This window comes from Solanum verrucosum, unplaced genomic scaffold, assembly GCF_900185275.1.
Source record: "Solanum verrucosum unplaced genomic scaffold, falcon-dt-bn FXZP01000009.1, whole genome shotgun sequence".
Classification (NCBI taxonomy): domain Eukaryota; kingdom Viridiplantae; phylum Streptophyta; class Magnoliopsida; order Solanales; family Solanaceae; genus Solanum; species Solanum verrucosum.
The window spans coordinates 2,126,432-2,145,796 of record NW_026020231.1 but is presented as its reverse complement, the minus strand read 5'-3'; the positions used below and the strand labels follow the sequence as shown (position 1 = coordinate 2,145,796).

Below are 19,365 nucleotides of genomic sequence, written 5' to 3'. Positions count from 1 at the left end.
GTAATTAATCAAAAATCAGCCTAAAATTAGTTAAGAAGGTATTTTCAACAAACCCATTTAGCCGTTTAGGATTATATTAAAGAGGAAATACTCCTCTTTTACCATTTCTCTTTCCGTCACTCCTCTTTCCTTGTTCTTTTTATTCCTTACAAATATAGTATCCAACTCTCAAAAGTCAAATGCATAATTAAATTGTTGATATATTTAATAAAAGTATTAGTAATAAATATTTTGTTTGTCTTAATAACTGAAAACACTTTTTGGCTGAATATTAAAAGTAATCTTATTATTCACCATTGATATGTTAAAAGTGACAAATAAAAGTAAATCTATTTTTGAAAAAGTGAACACGTAAAAATAAACAAAGGGATCGTAGAACTAACCTAATAACTAATTGAACATTTTCTCCACAAACCATCTTTTATAATAATATACTAGGATAATGTAGAACATCTTAGGATTTGTTTGGAAAGTCATCTGATAATTAAAATTAGTGTAATTATTAGGGTAGTAATTATCAGCCTAGAAATCAGTCATGTAATTACCAGCAATTCACTATTCTCCTTGTGAACTGGAGAGTGTAATTGTCTTGGCAATTACAACCAATTACAGTAGATCAAGTAATTACATGATCAACGAATCATGTCAGAGTGTAATTACACTCAATTACACCAAATCCAATTACCAGTGGCTTTCCAAACAGGTCCTTGGAGAAGTAACAATAATTTAAACGGATCGACTATTTCTCATCTATCAATTTTGCATCAAAGTTAAAGATTTTCATTTCTAAATTTAGGATCTGAATTTTTTTTAATAAACTTCTAAGATATATTTTTGGTTCTTACAAAATAAAAAAATGAGAGAAATTAGGCGTAAAATTTCTATCTATCTACAAAAAGGATATTAAAGTTTTACAGTAGTAAAATAAAGTGTGGAAGAGAAAACATAACCATTTGATATTTCTTCTATATCCATATTATTAATCTTGAAAGTATTTTTAATACCCTTGAAGAGCTAAATTCAATAAGCTTAATCATAGGATACTATAAGGTAACTACCACTACGTAGTTATAATACATATAAGGACCATATTGATGGTATGAGTGTATATGATCACTTTAATATCGAGAGGTATCATATTCTATATCGCAATATTAAGGGGTATATCAGGTTTTTTTTCTAAAAGAAAATTGTACTTGTACAAAAAAGACATAAAGTGAAGAAATTGATGCTTATTTTATTCATATATCTGAGTAACACCAAATCATAAGACAAATATTGTATCGCTATTACGATCATATTGATTGTTCCTCTGATTTCTTACTTTTGTATAACGTAATGTAAAGAGTGGTAGTTAAATTAAAATGATAGTAGAATAATTAAGATTTTTCTTGTATGATACTTTTTTAATAATTAAGATTTTTCTTCTGTGATACTTTTCTAACTGTGTTACCTCTTTTGCAATATTATTTTAGACAAAATTATAGCACTCCTTCGTTTATTATATTACTTAATAATGCATTTTATATACATTATCATTACACACATTTTTATTCAATCACTTCACCAGTCCCAAAAGAGGTACATCCTCTAGGTAGTAATTCGGAATACAAGAGGTAGCATATATATATATATACATACTGACAACTGACAGCGTTGAGCTAGAAGCTTTCAATACCTCTCATTCGATTCATGATGGATGAGGTTAGAGTCTTTTTGCATTGACTTTGACAATTTTGCGGAGCACAATAACGTGATGTTGTTCCACACCAACTCCAAATACTACAACACTCATCGCTTTTACATTTTCCACCACCACCTTCCCTTCCACATCGCGGATATGGAGGTGGAGGCTCAGGTGAGGGTGAAGGTGGAGGCGGAGGTGAGGGTGAAGGTGGAGGCGGAGGTGAGGGTGAAGGTGGAGGTGGGGATGGATGATTAATGAATTATGGTTTTCAAAACAAAGAATAGGAAAGATGTTGGTATGTTGTATTGATAAACTTGTAATTTTAAGTTTTACAATTATTAACTAAAATATAAAATAGATTACTATTAAACAAATCATATGTATTAAATTCTCTGTTTTAATTTAAGTACGACTTTAGCTATGATCCAACATTTAAGAAAATAAGAGACTTGTCAATGATCTAATTATCTTTATTGTTGTTGGTTATTGTTATTTATTTAGTATATAAAAGATAAAGAGAGACTATTATCTTATCATTGAACTGAAATTCTCAATATATATACATATATATATATATATATATATATATATATATATATATATATATAATAAATAAATATCAATTTAAATAGTAAGAAAAATGAAAATGTCCATCATAAGAGGCGAGATCTAGAAAATTGGATCAAAATATACATTATTTCCTTAATATGTTGAAATAAGATAATTAATATTACACTTGATATATTATTAGTAGTTTGGTTCTGACAAGTTATATGGCAAGATGTGTGAGAATTAAGTGTAAAAACTCTTATCTATATAAATAAAAATAAAAAAGGATGTTAGAATAGCCATTAGAAAAAGTGAGGACGAAAAATTATAATCATACGAAAATCCACCTTGGATGAGGCTTCTCTCCATTACTCATCCTCTCTATTTCCTCAAGCATAGGCGTATTTAGGATTTTAATAAGATGGGTGCATGATTACGAAAAAATGCATCTTAAATATAAATTGAGCAGTTTGACTTTTTAGGTTCTTAATATGAACCATTAAATTTTAAAAATTATAGGTAAAAAATATATAATACTACTAGTTTTAAATTTTAATGCACATATTTAATTTAATTATATAAAAAATTTACCATGCTAAAAATTTTAGGAAATTTTTATGTAACGCACTTGAAATTTTTGAAAGATTAAAGAAAAAAACAAAAGAAAAATTAGTTGAAATGCCAAAATTTAACCGATAACCACTTGGAGAGGTGTTATTCAAAAAGACAAGATATATATAAGATTTAAATTTCTATCCTCACCTAGAGAGGTGCATCCAATCATCATCGTATTATTATATGATACTTTGAATGTGAGTTCACACATCTATATTTAAATATTTTATTAAAAATATAACATTACTATGTATAATCTAGAGAGGGGAGCATGGGTTCGCGTGAACCCATGGCACCCCCTCTAGATACGCCCCTGTCCCCAAGTACCTATTTAGATGGTAGCCACATCACATGTCATAATTAAGAATCAAAGGTTGAGATTTAACTACCTAAATTAAGGTCTAACCATGATTAGAATAACAAATAATTTCTTCATTTACTTTTAAAAAATGTTAATTCCATAATTCTTGCAAAAAATCCCCATTCATAAATATATCTAAAATTTCTGGCTATTCTTATTTACTATTTACTATGAGCTCTTTTTTTTTTCTTTTTTTAAAACAGTTTTTTCTTTATTGTTACGAAAATTATAATTCTATTTTGTTACTAAAATTCTTGGGAACTATGAGTTATAGTAAACAAAAAAATTAAAAATTACCATCATGCAATTTTTTTTTAAAAAAGTTTTAAAATTTGCAAATATTCTTTATAAATTATTTAACGTCATATGTTGCTTCTAGTTTATATTATTTGTCTCTTGAAGATTATTTCATACCTTTGAAGAAATAAATTTAATAAGCATAATCTTAGAGGAACAAAACAAAATCTTTTAAGCTAATACTTGATAAGGTCACCACCCTCGCAGTTACTGGGCATTCGTGACTTAAACAAAGAAAGAGTATTTTCACTTTTATATTAGTTAAATGGATTTAAAAGAAAAAAATAGTTTTTTTTAAATAATAGTTTATCAGAAAATTAATATGTTAAAAAGAAAACAAATAATATGTTTATTAGGAAAAAGGGGTATTTTTTATCCCAAAAATAATAAGGGTATTTTTTGATCAAAATTTTAACGATAAGTACATTTTTAAATCAAAGAATTGAGACTAAAGTATTTTTGAACCAAACTATTAATAAAAGATATTTTTATTTAATTTCATATAATTTAAGGACATTCTAACCTCATCCGGTATAATATTAGGAAAATAGGAAAAACAAAAAATAGGAGGAAAGATAATGCGAAAGTACTAAAGATATGTGGCAAATTACGAGGAAAGATAGCTCAAAAGTATTAAAGATATAGAGCTAACCCATCGGTGACCTTCTAAAACTAGCACGATATTTATTTAGACACCTTAATTGAGCGATGTTCATTTTAGACATCACATGTATGACTCCGTTGTGTCATTTTGACACCTTTTTAATATCAGCAAAAATATATAATGTGTGTGTTACATTTGCAAATGACATGTAAAATGACGAATTAAACGACGATATTTGTCATTTATGCTAAAAGTAATTTTTAAATAATTAAATTTGAATAAAAATAAAAATTGACCAATTTAATGACACATCATATTTTCCCCAAATAATTACAAAATAAAATAGCCAAATAAAAGAAAGCACCCCCCCCCCCCCCCGAATCGTCTTCTCCAAACGACCCCCATCCCCACCCCCCACAAAACCAATACCAAAATCCACTTCATGATAGTCTTCTCCAAACACGTTCTGCGGACACATGATCTCCAAATACGTACCTTTATGCAGTGGCGGACACATGATTCTCATAAAGGGGTGTCAATGGTTATAGTTAAGAAAATAAAAAAATAGTTATGAGGCCAATAGGACTTGACACACAACCTTAAGGAAGTATTGCCATCCCTTAACCACTACACTTGTGTAAAGAGGTGTCAATACTTCTATATATATTTGTAAGGCAAAATTTTACCTCTATATACAATGTAATTTTCCGGTGAAGGGGAGTCAAGCGCCAAGGGTGAGTCCGCCCCTGCCTTTATGGACTTAAACAAACGTCCCGAAATGGATTTTCTAAATTTGCTTATGTGGATACTGTTGGTGTATATACATTTTATTATTAAAATAAAATATTAAGTGCATGTGTTAGTGAATATAAATTGTGGTAGAAAATGAGTTTTGGTTCTTGTAACTTATATGACCATTAGTTCTTGTAACTCTCATGGTCATTAGTTTTTTGTAACTCATATGACCATTAGTGTTTTGTAACTTATGTAAATCACATTCATCTACCCACATTACTACCCCTCATTCTACCCATTGATTATATGGAAGACTTCTTCACCTATAAATAGTGGTATTTCTTCCTTTGTGAAAGATCCTAAGAAATATGAGAAGTGTGAAATAATATTTTAGTGTGTAGTAGTGAAAGAGAGAGTTGAAACAAAGAAAATATTTTAGGTCTTCAACTATATTCACTATATACAAAAGAGAGTATTTATATATATGCTGAAGGAAGATGTTCTTTTTGTGGTGCTTTGGACTCTTCAAGTGATCCAGAGTTGTTTGAGTTGTACACGTTGTTGGGTTGTTGTATCCTGGAGGGAACAAGTCAAGAGTGATACTATTGGATCGATGTAGATTATGCCGCAGTGGACTTGAATCTCCTTAAAGAGATTCAGATATCCGTGCCTCAGCCTAAAAAATTGTTTAATTATTTGTTTTGTCATTCTATTTTCAACTGTAATTTAATTTATTTGTGGTATATTACAACAACAGATATTGATTTTCTTCAATCCCGGGAGACTTAGTTTTACTCGCCGACGTGGAAACTATTATATTTTTCTTTTAGTATATATTGATGAAATTGTCAATAATTATTGAGTCTGCAAATGAAGTATATTTTATAGAGCAACTTTCACATATAGCAAACACAAAATTCGTATTTGTATGCTATAGCAAAGTTTGCATAATTGCGCTCCACAACAAACATAAATATGTATATTTCGCTATACATATACAAAAGAAAGCAGTTGTATAATCTGCTTTGGTATACATATACAAAAAGATCAATTGTATAAAGTGAGAGAGGCGAGTGAGCGAGCGAGATCTGGGAGAGTGGCGAGCGAGATCTGGGAGAGAGGGGAACAAAAATATATGTATATATATTTATACAATTTTCATGCATTTTATACATTTGCGTTTTTGTATAAAGTGAGAGAGGCGAGTGAGAGAACGAGATATGGGAGAGTGGCGAGCGAGATCTGGGAGAGGGGAACGAAAATATATGTATATATACAATTTTCTCTCGCTTTATACAAACACAAACACATTTTATACAATTTGCATTTTTTTGTATAAAGTGAGAGAGCGAGATCTGGGAGAGTGGCGAGCGAGATCTGGGAGAAGGGAGAGAGGGGAACAAAAATATATGTATATATATACAATTTTCTCTCGCTTTATACAAACACAAAACAGTTTGTTATGAGGTACAATTAAATCAAACTATATTTATAGCATGTATTTTGAATTAATAGTTTGCTATTATATACAATTTTCCCTATTTTATATAGAAGTATATAGTACAATTTTAATTTTAAAATATAAATTAAGCTCATTTTAGAAAAATAATTAAATTAAATTTTGAGAATTAAAACGTGACAAATATTGTTATGTCTGATGTAACGACAAAATAGGTGTCTATGATTAAAGACGAGCAAAAATTTGAACAAAGTGATTTTTACACAACTCTGAAAACTTACCAATCTTTCTTTTAATATTCACTTCGTTCGTTTTAACTTATGTGTTATAGTTTAATTGATTACAAAATTTAAGAAATATTAAAAGGTCTTCTTTTATTTATTAAATTTATAACCCACCCCCACTCCAAATACCCTACCCCTGTTTGCGCACCATTTCACTACCCATAAAAAACCTCCAAATACTCCCTCCTCGAATCTGTCTTCTCCAAATGCTCCTATTCGTTTTGAAAAAAAATAAAATTTAAAACGGATTTGAATAAAAAATTCGACCTCCATTGAAAAAGTTTTAGCTTGAGAAAAAATGGTGGGAGATGGTGGCTTAAAAAATGGAGAAGAAGAAGAAGAAAGTAAAATAAAAATGACTAAATTAAGTCTTTCACGCATTATTGCTAAGTGTATCACACTCACTTTGACACGTCAGCCAAGGGTGTCCAAATGACACAACGAAACTCTACATGAGCTGTCTAAAATGAACATCGTCTAGTTTAAATGTCTAAGTGGAATTTGATGTCAACTTAGGGGACACCGATGGGTTTGACGAAAGATATATGGTCTAGCATGAAATAAGAATTATCATGTGTTACCGTACGATTATGAGTAGTAACTTGGGAATTTCTAGCCTAGGTCAGACATGGATGAAATCTGAGTCAAGTGAGGTCTAGGAAAATTTGGTAATAGACAGGGGACTTAATTATGAGTTGGATCACGTGAGTGGATAGCCAAGAAGTTAAGGAGCATGTACGGCTTTACAAAATAAAATTCAGGTGAATAGAACTCTCGAAATTGATCTTGGCGTGAAAGGGTAGTTTTAGAACGTTTCGGTTTGAAGGTGTGTTGTGAAATGGGATCTTGGAACTCAAATCCTGAGTTTCTGTCTCTGTGTAAGTCGTTGGGGCAGAATTAATGCAGCAAGGGTGGTGCCGCTGTGGTGACTTAAATCGGGGAAACCCCCAAAATCGTTATTTTCTGCAAAACTCCGTTCTTAAGAGCTAAGGGATAACCCAGAGCATTTTCTCATCATATTCTCACGATTTATAGCGCTAAAGGTAAGTTAATTACTCCCATAATCAGTAATTCAATTCTTAGAACTTAGAATCTTGGGTAATATCGTTGGGGGATGGTTTTGGCCTAAAGTTAATGTTTGAAAAAGCCCTAACTGAACATTAGGATAATGGGTTTGGCCTTGGGTAAATAATTTTGTTAATATCGGGTAAATTAGACCTTGTTTAGTGATTATTGCATTAATGTCTATTTTAGATCAAGAACGAGCTGAAAGACCTCGGAAAGGGAAGGCTCACATGTCTTAGGAGTATTTGGGCTTGATTTCGAGGTAGGTGATGGTTCGATTTCCTGATTGTGTTATATATGCTTGTTAATTACTCCATTGTATGCATGCGTGTATGTGAATAGGGAAACATGAACAGAATCAAATTAGATGAATGTGTATGAACAATTACATGCCACGAACCTGTTGTTTGACTATGTTACTATGTACCTATTCTTATGGGTGTGATTGTGACTATGATTGTGCTGACTGGATCGGGTGTCACGTTCCGACACATATATTTGACCGGGTTTCACGTTTTGATACATGTATATTGGATCGGGTATCACGTTTCGACACACTAACAGTTAGGGTGTAAGTTCCATGAGAGAACAACTTGTGATTGTTACATTTATATTTACCTGGCATGGTTATTGGGAAATTGTATGTTGCTCCAAAAATGATGATTGAATTGTGCATTCTGTATATGTGTGTTTACTGTGTGGTGATGACTTGTTTATATTATGCTTATGGAGTAGCCGCATGATCCTATCAGTACATCGTGGTTTCGTGTACTGATATTGCACTTGATCTTTCTTTATTGAGTACATGACATCTTCAGGCAGCTACTGACAGACCTCAGTTAGGAGATCATTGATCGAGATCGAATTCGAGGATGAGCCAGTTCTTTCAGGCTGTCATGGATCCATCCTTTGTTTTAGTCCATTCTTTTATGACTCAGACTAGATCTTTAGACATTTACTTATGCTTAGCTTTCAGGGTTGATTTTACATTTATAGACAACTTTACAGATTTTCACCCCTTTTTTTTGGACTTGTAGATTATTAGAATTTTGGTACGATGACTTTCAGTTCTAGGGGTTAAATATCCGCAATAGTTGTTTGTTAGGCTTTCGGAGTTTATGGAACTCCTCATTTTAATTCGTCATTTAAACCTGCTTCCGTATCTTTAAATGGTTTATTTTATTTAAGCTGCTTAGTCGGGTTGTAGTAGTGGTTTTTCCATTAGAGGATTAATATGGGTGCCAATCATGACGATCGAAATTGTATATCGAACGATTATGACTCATCATAGGAAAAAAACAAATAAAAAATAGGAAGTTTGAAAAAAAGGCAGAGATTCTTTTCTGGTTAACGAACAAAGAAATTGGCCGCTGTTATTTTCACATATAATAATTTCAACCATAAAGACAAATATTGTGTCACCTTTGCCTTCTGGAACTGAAGTATTGATATTAAGGCTATTTTTTTTATCAAATTATAAATAAAGAATATTTTTACTTAATTTTACTTAATTTAAGGACATTTTGAAATACATTATACCTCTGTCAATTTCGCATAGTTTCTCAATGTAATATCACATGACATGTTATATGAGTATTTTAGCACTTGAAATCTCAATAAACGCGTGTAGAAGCATTTATATACAAGGATTCGGTCTAGTCAACATCTAGATTTTTTCGACTTTTCACTAACCATCATTGGATGATAGTTCAAGTACTCAAATTCTCAATAGTTAAAGTAAAAACTAAATAAAGTAAAATAATTTAGATGTGTTTTTGACTATTTAACTCTTTGAAAGCTATCCAAATTTCCATTAAATTTTAAACGGATATAACTTTTATTTGCTTCGATTGTTAAAGAGGAGTCTAGTAAGTTAAAGTTCTTTATTTATTTTAAATACATAATAAATAAGAGTTGTCTTTCATTCACGAAAATTTATTACCTAAATCTAATAACTACAACAACCATAAGACAAATGTGTTGTCACCATTAACACAATTTTAAAAAGATTCACAAAAAAATTAAAAAAAATCTATCAATCAACCAATGGTCTAATTAAATCTATCAAATTGCGTAACACAACAAACAATGAATGTTAATGAAAGTAATCTTTCAAAGATCCCAGCTCTCCTTTTTGTTTTTACATGATTGCTTTATTGATGTGATTTGTTTAAATGATGCAACTAATATATTGTTTAAAGTAGGCCAAACGCATAAACTTGAAACTAATGTCCTTTATCTCAATTAGGAATCATCCGTTCAACAACGTTAATTTATCCTTTGTTTTCATAGCTATCAAATAGGCTTTTGCTTCATAAGTGTTTGATTGAAAAAAAATATTAAAAACAATTTTCAAGTCCACATTAAGAGAGGAATTTGTAAAATTTTGTAATGATAGGGGTGTATATGCCCATTTTTATAACAAAGACATATATCAATTTAAAATTGCAAAGTTAAAAAATATATTAGGTCTTTTTCTCTAAAAAGATAATAGTAGTTCTAAAAAAAAAAGACATAAAGTGAAGATTTTTAAAAATTGAAACTTATGATTTTAATTATATCACATACTCCTTAAATTCTGTTTATTTTACTTGTTATATTTGAATTTGGCACATCTATTAAGAAAATAATTATTTACAAGATTATTTTACCACACTATCTTATTAATTGATGTTTAGATATTAGGTCTTGAAAAATAATTTTGAAAATAAGTAATTAACATTAACGATAAAACATGAAAAAATAATTATCTCTTTTTCTTGATATGTTAAAAGTGACAATTAAAAATAAAAAAATATATTTAAATAATGGACAAATAAAAATAAATCGAGAGTCCTTCGGGTTGGCTTAGTTGGTTTGGAGGGTGGTTATACATACGGATGACCTGGGATCGATCCCCCCTCAATGCCTTCTGAGTCGAGCCTGTCGCATAGGGCTTGCCTAGTGCGGTTTACATTTCCTGTGTGGTTTGCAGGATATTACACAGTGAGGGGTTTACCCGGTGTGTACAAAGTGCTCACCCGAAGGGCAGAGGCTGTGGCAGAGGTTGTAGCGGAAATGGATTATCCTGGGGTTCCAAAAAAAATAAAAAATCGAGAGAACAATATTTTTTGTCATTTTTGGGTTCATGTACATTTGATTCCATTGCTTAAATAGAAAAAGAAACATTGCAGTATAAAATGTCTTTCATTCACGCAAATTTATTAGCTAGCATCTAATAATAACGACAACTATTAAGACAAATGTGTTGTTACCATTAACACAATCTAACAAAAAAAAAAAAAACCTACCAATCAACCAAATGTACGGACATTTCCGTACTCACTGTCTTATATTAGTGAGAGTCGGATCGATCTATTCCAAAAAAAGAGTCGAATTCTAAAGTGAGCAAGTTCTCTATTATGTATTTTGGCCATCCTATCTGCAAGTGCAACTTCCTCCGTTTCTGGTTTGCTCTAATTAAATCTAGCAAATTGCGTAACACATTGAAAGATGAATGTTAATTAAAGTAATCTTTCAAAGACTACAACTCTCCTTTTATTTTTACATGATTCTTCTATTGATGTGATTTGTTAAGTGATGCAACTAGTATATTAGTTCAGAGGCATAAATCCGAATATATTTAAATATTAAGTATTTGTCCAATTAACTCAATTAGGAATGTCCCTTCAACAAAGTTAGTTTATTTTTTAAGAAAGACGTAAAACTTACACAACTTATAATATACTAGAATACTGTATCATTACATTAATTAATGTTAAATATTTTCATTTCTAAATTTAATATCTGAAAAAAAAATTATGAACTTTTAAGATATTCTTTTGAAAAATGTAAGGATTAATTAAGCGTAAAAACTCCACACTATTTATCTTGCAAGTATTTTTAATACCTTTGAACAACTAAAATCTATAAGCTTATAAAATGGGTGAAAATCGACTTTGGTTTTAAAATTAATTTTTCCCGTCAATTTTGAAAAATAATCATTTACTTCTCTTTATCAGACGCATAATCTATTTCATCCTTGTAATTTTAATCTTCAATTTATGTAACATATATATATATATATATATATATATATATATATATTTTTCAGTTTTTTAACCTACGTATTTTATAGAGATTTTTATTTAAGCTCATTAATATTACAAGTGAAATAATCCTTTTATGAGTTTGTTTCAAAATCTAATGTTAAAAAAAGGTTATCTTTTATGATTGTTATTTTATAAGACATGCACTAAGTATGTACGTTATCAACAAAAATAAAGTTTAGCGGCAATAAATATGCATATTAACAAAGAGTGTTAAATCATTTATCGATATTAATTAATTATCATTAAATTCAATATCTATATAACTTTAACGCGTTCTTTAACTCAACCTTAGTTAACATAATAATCATATATATTATTGTCAAGCCCATCCGTAAGTTGTACATGTCTTCTAGAAATGGGCTCGGAGATCAATAACTCACATCGGACGTCAAACGTAGATGCTAACGGGCTGTTTGGGGTTGTATTCTTCAGGACATATCCTTTTGGTACAGAGTGCAGAAAAAAATGTCTTTTTTTGCACCGGACTCGATAATTGTTTTTAGAAGATTTATACGTATTTCATAATGTTAAGAGCTAATTATATCATATTTTTATTTTTTTTCAAATTACTAAAATCTCTTAAATTTGATAGAGTCGGGATACACACCAAAACATCCCGATATATTGTGTCTCGATTTTGGATACATCCCTTAACGTCCCGATACATCACGTCTCTCGATTTCAGATACATCACCTAACATTCTGATACTTCGCATACATTCCGATACATCTTGTAAAGTGATGTATCCAACCGATTCATCGCGTTCTCGGAGAATAGGAATTTTTGTAATTTTTTCAAATGATAGGAAATTTTAGAGAAAATAATAAAATAAATTGTGTATTTAAGTAGATTTTTCAAATTTTATATATCATATTAGATTCATATTCACTAAGGGTCTGTTTGGAAGGACACCCTGGTAATTGGATTTGGTGTAATTGGTGTAATTACATTGTCTTGTCTTGTTTGGAAGGACAGGTAATTACTTGGTCTGCAGGTAATTGGTGTAATTGTCAGGGGGTAATTACACTCTACAATTCACAGGCAGAGGCTGTGAATTTCTGGTAATTACATGGTGTAATTACCACCCGATTACTTTTTAATTTCTTTTTTCTATTTCTATTTTAATTTTTTTGTTTTAATTTTTTTTACTTCTATTATTTTAAGTTCTTTTTTTATTTTTATTATTCTAAAAATTTGCAAAAGTTTATTTTTTATTTTTTATTATTATATTTCATTTTCTTCTTGTTCTCAACCTTACTTTACGTGATACTATGTATGTAACACCCCAGAAATTTTTTCGAACTAAGACTCGAACCGTTCATCGTAGTGAGTGAGATTTTACCAAGGAATTAAAATTTCTTAAGTGTTAAGGTCAATAGATGTAGCACCTTGAGTTCCAAAAAGAATTAAATTGGAAATAGCAAAATCTGAAATTTTACAAGTTAAGTATGAGTTTTGGGTTGACTTCAAACGACCATAACTCCTAGCTCAAGATGATTTAGGCGTTCTACCAGTTACCGTAGGAAATATCTTTGAATTATCTTTCCAACGCCGCCGAGTTTGATAAGTTTCGAGGTCGGCTGAGTGAGCTATGACCTTTTGAAGTTAGGCTGCCAGTTAAGGAAAGTCAAAACCGGAAATAGTAAGGGGTATTTTGGTCTTTTCCTTACCCAAACAGTTTGATTCGTTTTTTTAGTAATATTTTAAGGGCCTAATCCTATTAAGTTCAATTTTATAATCCTAGTTTACGCCTAGGGTTTTAGTTGAGTGTTCAAGAAGAGAAAAGAAGAAGAGAAAAGAGGAGAAAAGAGAAAGGATCGAAGCGTCCGTCGAGATTCTTGAGAGTTGTTGCGGATTGTCGCCATGGGATTAAGCCCTAAGAGGTATGTAAGCATCCATAGTGTTGGGTTCTTTCACCCACATGCCAATCATGATTTATTCAGCGTAATTTAGTTCTTGAAATTTATGGATTTAAGTTCTTGATGAGTTCTTGACAAGTGTTCTTGAAGTTTCATTAAGTTTTGATGTAAGATTCTACTTGGGTCAACTTTAAACGACCATGTTGACACCCAATTTTTGACCTCCACAATGTATATTAATCATCGAGCTTCTTCAATTTCAAACGATTTTAAATAATTAGTTTTATAAAATTTCAAATAAATAAATAAATAATAATATAGTTCGCAAATTATTTTAAATAGTCTTGTCACTTTTTATAATTTTTAGATAATATATATCTTTCACATAATTATGTATATAATTAGTATATTTTATGAATATTCGAAAATAGTCTCAAAAAGATTTTATATTTTAAATATTTGGTTAATTATTTAGTTATATAATAGTTCATATATATTGTTTATATATATATATATATATATATATATATATATATATATATATATATATATATATATATATATATATATATATACGTGAAATAATTAGTTCTTTTAATTAAGTTGATTATTTTATTTTGTTAAGATTAAGAAGCTCGTTAATTAATTATATTAATTTGTCATCTTTAATTATAAGTCGAATTTGCTAATTAAATTCAATTTGACTAAGTCCTTAATTTTAATTGGCTACAATTTCAATCAATTTGACCAAATTCTTAATTCAAAACTAGCCCCTTTTTACATCACCCATACCCAATTCAATAGGCCAATTTTGGGCCCATCTTCATTTTAAATTCCCAGCCCATTTCTCCCTTTCTCACATTAATGTTAGCAGCCCAACTTCATAACAAATCAAAAACCCTCCAATACAATTCTACAGCAAGCCAAAATACCCCTACTCTTCTTCTTAGTGTGAAGAAAAACAGCGACCCCACCCCCATACTTGCCTTCGTCTTCTTCACGCTAAATCAACCCGGAAATTGCGTCTCCTACCTTGCAAGAACCCATACCCTGCAAACCCATCACCCTCACGTCCCCTTTCCCCCATTTTAGGGGATTTTTTTAAAGCTTTCTACGATTGTCTGAAAAGGAGCAGAATAAATTCGAATTTGAAAATTCGAAATTTAACACGATTTCCCCCTAATTTCCATCTATATATTCATCTATTTTAATCATTGTTGGGAGGAGAAGTTTTTGAGTGGAGTTTTCGGCAAATAGGTTTTACACTTTAGAATTTCACATTTTAGTCTTTTGATTCTAAATTCCAAAAAGGTAGCTGCTCTAATTCTGCCCAGAATTCTTGTTTGTTGTTCGTATTAAGATTTAGTGGTAGAAGAATCCCTGCTCTCAGTTCGTTGTCAAGTTCGCTGCCCAAGAAGAGGTAAAATCCTTGTAACTTTGCTTTGCTTAAATTTCTGTTTGAGCTAAGGATCTCATGATCGTTTTGGTCGTAATATTGATTGCGTTAATCGCAGAGTTTTATTTTCTTTATTATCCATCGACTGATTTGATTTTCTTTTTTTAAAAAAAAAAATTGTGACTCATGACTAGAGACTCTCAATGTTTGCCTAATCTGCACATCTGTAGACATAAATGTTGATCTTTTCTTTTGACTTGTTCAGTTTTGAAATGGATATTAGTTGGAAAAGTGAATAATTTTTTTTTTCTTCATTTCTTTCGATTTCGAATGGCCGTTGTCCGTAGCTCCTTTTGTTCAAATAACCAGATTGTAGTTATCTCGAATTCATAAGCTTATATAAATTTTGTGTATAAATTTGGTTTATATGTTTTAGCCTAAATCTTGCTTTTGTCTTGGTTGTGGTCTGTTCCTATCTTGGTATGTTATATATACATATATATCTCGTTGGTATTTAAGTCTTAAGTGAATTCATGAATTAGACTTTAGCATATCTTGTTGTTGCGTGGAAAGTGCATTTAGATGGTATGTGTCATATAGTGGAGTTAATCTTTCCTCTGTTTGGTTTCATTTCAGCCCTTCCCTTGTCTTGTGTTGAAACTCATCTTATTGTTTTCATCTTGGTTTAAATTTGTTCTTCTTTGTCAAAAGCTCATGTTTTGCCTTCTATTCTAGTGGGTTAGTATTACTAGCTAAGTTTCTTTATTGTGAATAGTGAGTCATTTAATTCATGTCTTCCGTATTTTGCTTAAATCCCAACCTGTCCAGTTCTCTGCTTATGGCCTCGGTTTAACACTAAAAAGTTCATATCTATTATAAAAGGGATGGTTGTTATCATTATTTCTCCCTTGGTCATAAAGAATAGCTCTTAGGATAATCTCCATTTGTTCTTATTTTAACCGGTAGCTTCTTTATCTAAAAAAATAATAATAATAATTTAACCTTCATATGCTCCATTTGGCTTGTTATCTTAACCTTTGCTAAAATTGTTTGGAGTTTGTTTAATACTCTACGGTGTGTCTCTCCAATATCACTTATTGTTGTTTTAAGATTATTAAATTTAGCTTGGCATTGTTGAATATGGCTACAGTTGACATCACTAGTTAGGCATGCATTCATTTGTTAGCATGTATTTATTTGTTATTTGTTAAATTGGTTGCATTCATTTGCATGACTTAGGTTTTAGTTACTGTGTATTAGTTTGGGAGTTGTCATGATAATTTGTCTTAGGTACGCTCTTTCTCTTATTCTTTTCGAATGCTAATCATTATTATTATTATTGTAACACCCCAGAAAATTTTTGAGCTAAGACCCGAACCGTTCTTCGTAGTGAGTGATATTTTACCAAGGAATTTAAAATTTCTTAAGTGTAAGTTCACTAGATGTAGCACCTTAAGTTTCAAAAAGAATTAAATTGGAAATAGCAAAATCTGAAATTTTTATGCTTAAGTATGAGTTTTGGGTCAACTTAAAACGACCATAACTCCTAGCTCAAGATGATTTAGGTGTGCTACCAGATACCGTAGCGAAGATCTTTGAATTATCTTTCCAACGCCGTTGAGTTTGATAAGTTTCGAGGTCGGATGAGTGAGCTATGGCCTTTTGAAGTTAGGCTGTCCAGTTAAGGAAAGTCAAAACCGGGTTTTAGAGGGGTAGTTTGGTCTTTTCCTTACCAAAACAGATTTAATTCATTTTTAGTAATATTTTAGGGGTCTAATCTGATTAGGTTCAGTTTTATAATCCTAGTTTACGCCTAGGGTTTTAGTTGAGAGTTCAAGAAGAGAAAAGAAGAAGAGAAAAGAGGAGAAAAGAGGAGAAAGAGGAGAAGATCAAAGCGTTCGTCGAGAGTCTTGCGTTTTGTTGCGGATTTTCGCCATGGGTTAATCCCTAAGAGGTATGTAAGCTTCCATAGTGTTGGGTTCTTTCACCCACACACCAATCATGATTTATTCAGCGTAATTTCGTTCTTGAAATTTAAAGATTAGAGTTCTTGATGAGTTCTTGATAAGTGTTCTTGAAGTTTCATTAAGTTTTGATGTAAGATTCTGCTTGGGTCAACTTTAAACGACCATATCTCTTAGAATATTAAGAGTTACGTGAGCCATAACCTATCCAATTAAAGGTAATTGAATCTACTTTCCAACCCCACCAGTTTCACATCAATCCAATATCTGAGTAAAAAGTTATGACTATTTTAGTAACCTATACAGTGCTGTTACGAATTAGCCGACGGGAAAATATTGAAAATAATCGTTTTTGTCTTTTTACCTCCAAGAAAATCATCAACGAATTTCTTGACTAATTAAAAAGCTCAAAACAATCAGATTTTCATCTTCACTCATGAAAATCATAATTTTTGGCTATAGAGATTTTAAGAAACTAACTCGAGAATCTCAAGAAAGGTCTTCTTGATTGTTTACCTTCAAGCTAGGGTTTCAAGGCTTCTAATCAAGTTCTTCTTCAAGATTATTAAAGATTCTTCAATAATATTTTTCTTCTAGGTATGTAAGGCTATCATAGTGTTGGACTAGTTCGTCTTCACGCCCTACATCTACTTTCAGATCAGAAAAAGAGTAATCTAGGATACTTTCCCTAGATTTGAGCATTCTTGAGATAAGTTGATTTTGAGTTCTTGAATTCATGTTTCTTTTAAAAGTTCTATTCCTAATTATCGAATAGCTATATTGTTATTGAGATCCTTTATATCATGAATCATAACTCTTGAATTCATAATTCAAATTCAAGAGAGAGTTAAGAGTAGAGTTCAAGGAAGCCTTTGAATTCAATTCTGAATCCTTTGAGATCCATCATCGATTTGAGTTAAATTTTGAGAAAGTAAGTATGAGAATGAGAAGAGTTGTACATGAATTCCTTATTGATATTTTGACCCTTGAGTCGAGTCGTTCATGCCCATAAACTCCGCATGCACGTCGTAAGTTGAGCATCCTTTAGAGAAGTGGTGTCTTCAAGTTCTAAGCCTTTTAAGTATTGAGTTTCTAACCCCTTTGAGATTATATTTCTAATAACGGGACTATTACATGTTACCCATAAAGTCTTTGAGTTGAATTGTTCATGCCCATAATTCCGCATGAATCCTATAAGTCGAGCAGTCTTGAGAAGAGAAGTATCTTTGAGTCCTTGAGTTGAGTCGTTCATGCTCATAATTCCGCATGAACCCTCTGAGTTGAGATTAGTAGTTTCATTGAAGTTCTTGAGTTCCAAGTATTTGAGTTCTATCTATGGTTATTGAAAACCTTGCATTTAGTAGTTCATGTCCATAATTCGGTATGAACCATATTTTAAGAAGTCTTTTACAAACGTTTTAACTTTGTTTAAAGACTTAAGTTTTGAGTTCAGTAAAGAATAAAGAGTAAAGTTTGAAGTCCTTTTCTTCAAAAGTATATGGGGACTAAGTATTCCTAAAGAGTTTATAAATGTTTTCACATTTAAATAAGAACGGAAACTAAGATTTCCAAAGGGCCTTCGGGCTAGTTTTCAGAAAAGAGTTATAGCTTTCTAAATGAAACAAGTAGGGAAACTGAGATTTCCAAGATAGCCTTTGAGCTAAGTTTTTGAGCAATTATCTCAAATCAGCAGAAAGAAGTATGTTTTTAAAACATAAGAGCTAGTATATTTTTAGGAGTAGTATTGAGCACCGATATGGGGGAGAGTTCAAACAACTCACAGCCCTCATAAACCATGTAGCCATCATGGGTAGAAAAGGGTCATACTTTTTAGATGAATCCTTTTCACATAGACTAGTGGATCCATTAGTAGTTCAGTATCTATACCTTTGGCCGGGTATAGGATGCGCTGGCAGCGTGAGGTAGATCGTTGTATCATCACTATAGCTCTTATGTGATGGTTGTCGGTTAGAGAAACTCCCACATAAGTTATTGTATTTTTATATACATCAGTTTATTGTATTTTTATATACATTTCAGAATTATGGTGTATCCTTGCATACACACAGATTTGACAGCATGTTTTTAAACAGTTTGTTTCTTTATATTGCACTTGTTTTAAATTGTTTTCTATTGAAATGAGTTCAGTTATATTTAGTTGAGTATCCAGAGTCGAATATCATATCTTTGAGTCGAATATCATAACCTTGAGTTGAGTATCTAATCTCTGAGTTGAGTATCTTATCCTTGAGTACTTCTGAGTTGAGTAAGTTTGAGTAGTTTGGAGTATTCCTTGAGTTGAGTAAGATTGAAAACAGGCAAGTATGTTTCTTTTTTATCAAGTTTCAAGCTTATGTTTATGTTTTAGAATTCCCCTTACATGCTCGTACATTCCACG

At 31.0% G+C, this 19,365-nt stretch overlaps 1 pseudogene; it reads right to left on the bottom strand.

The window, feature by feature from the left end:
• The window catches only part of LOC125832246 (chitin-binding lectin 1-like), a 36,464-nt pseudogene that overhangs the window by 7,176 nt on the left and 9,923 nt on the right, over positions 1 to 19,365 (bottom strand).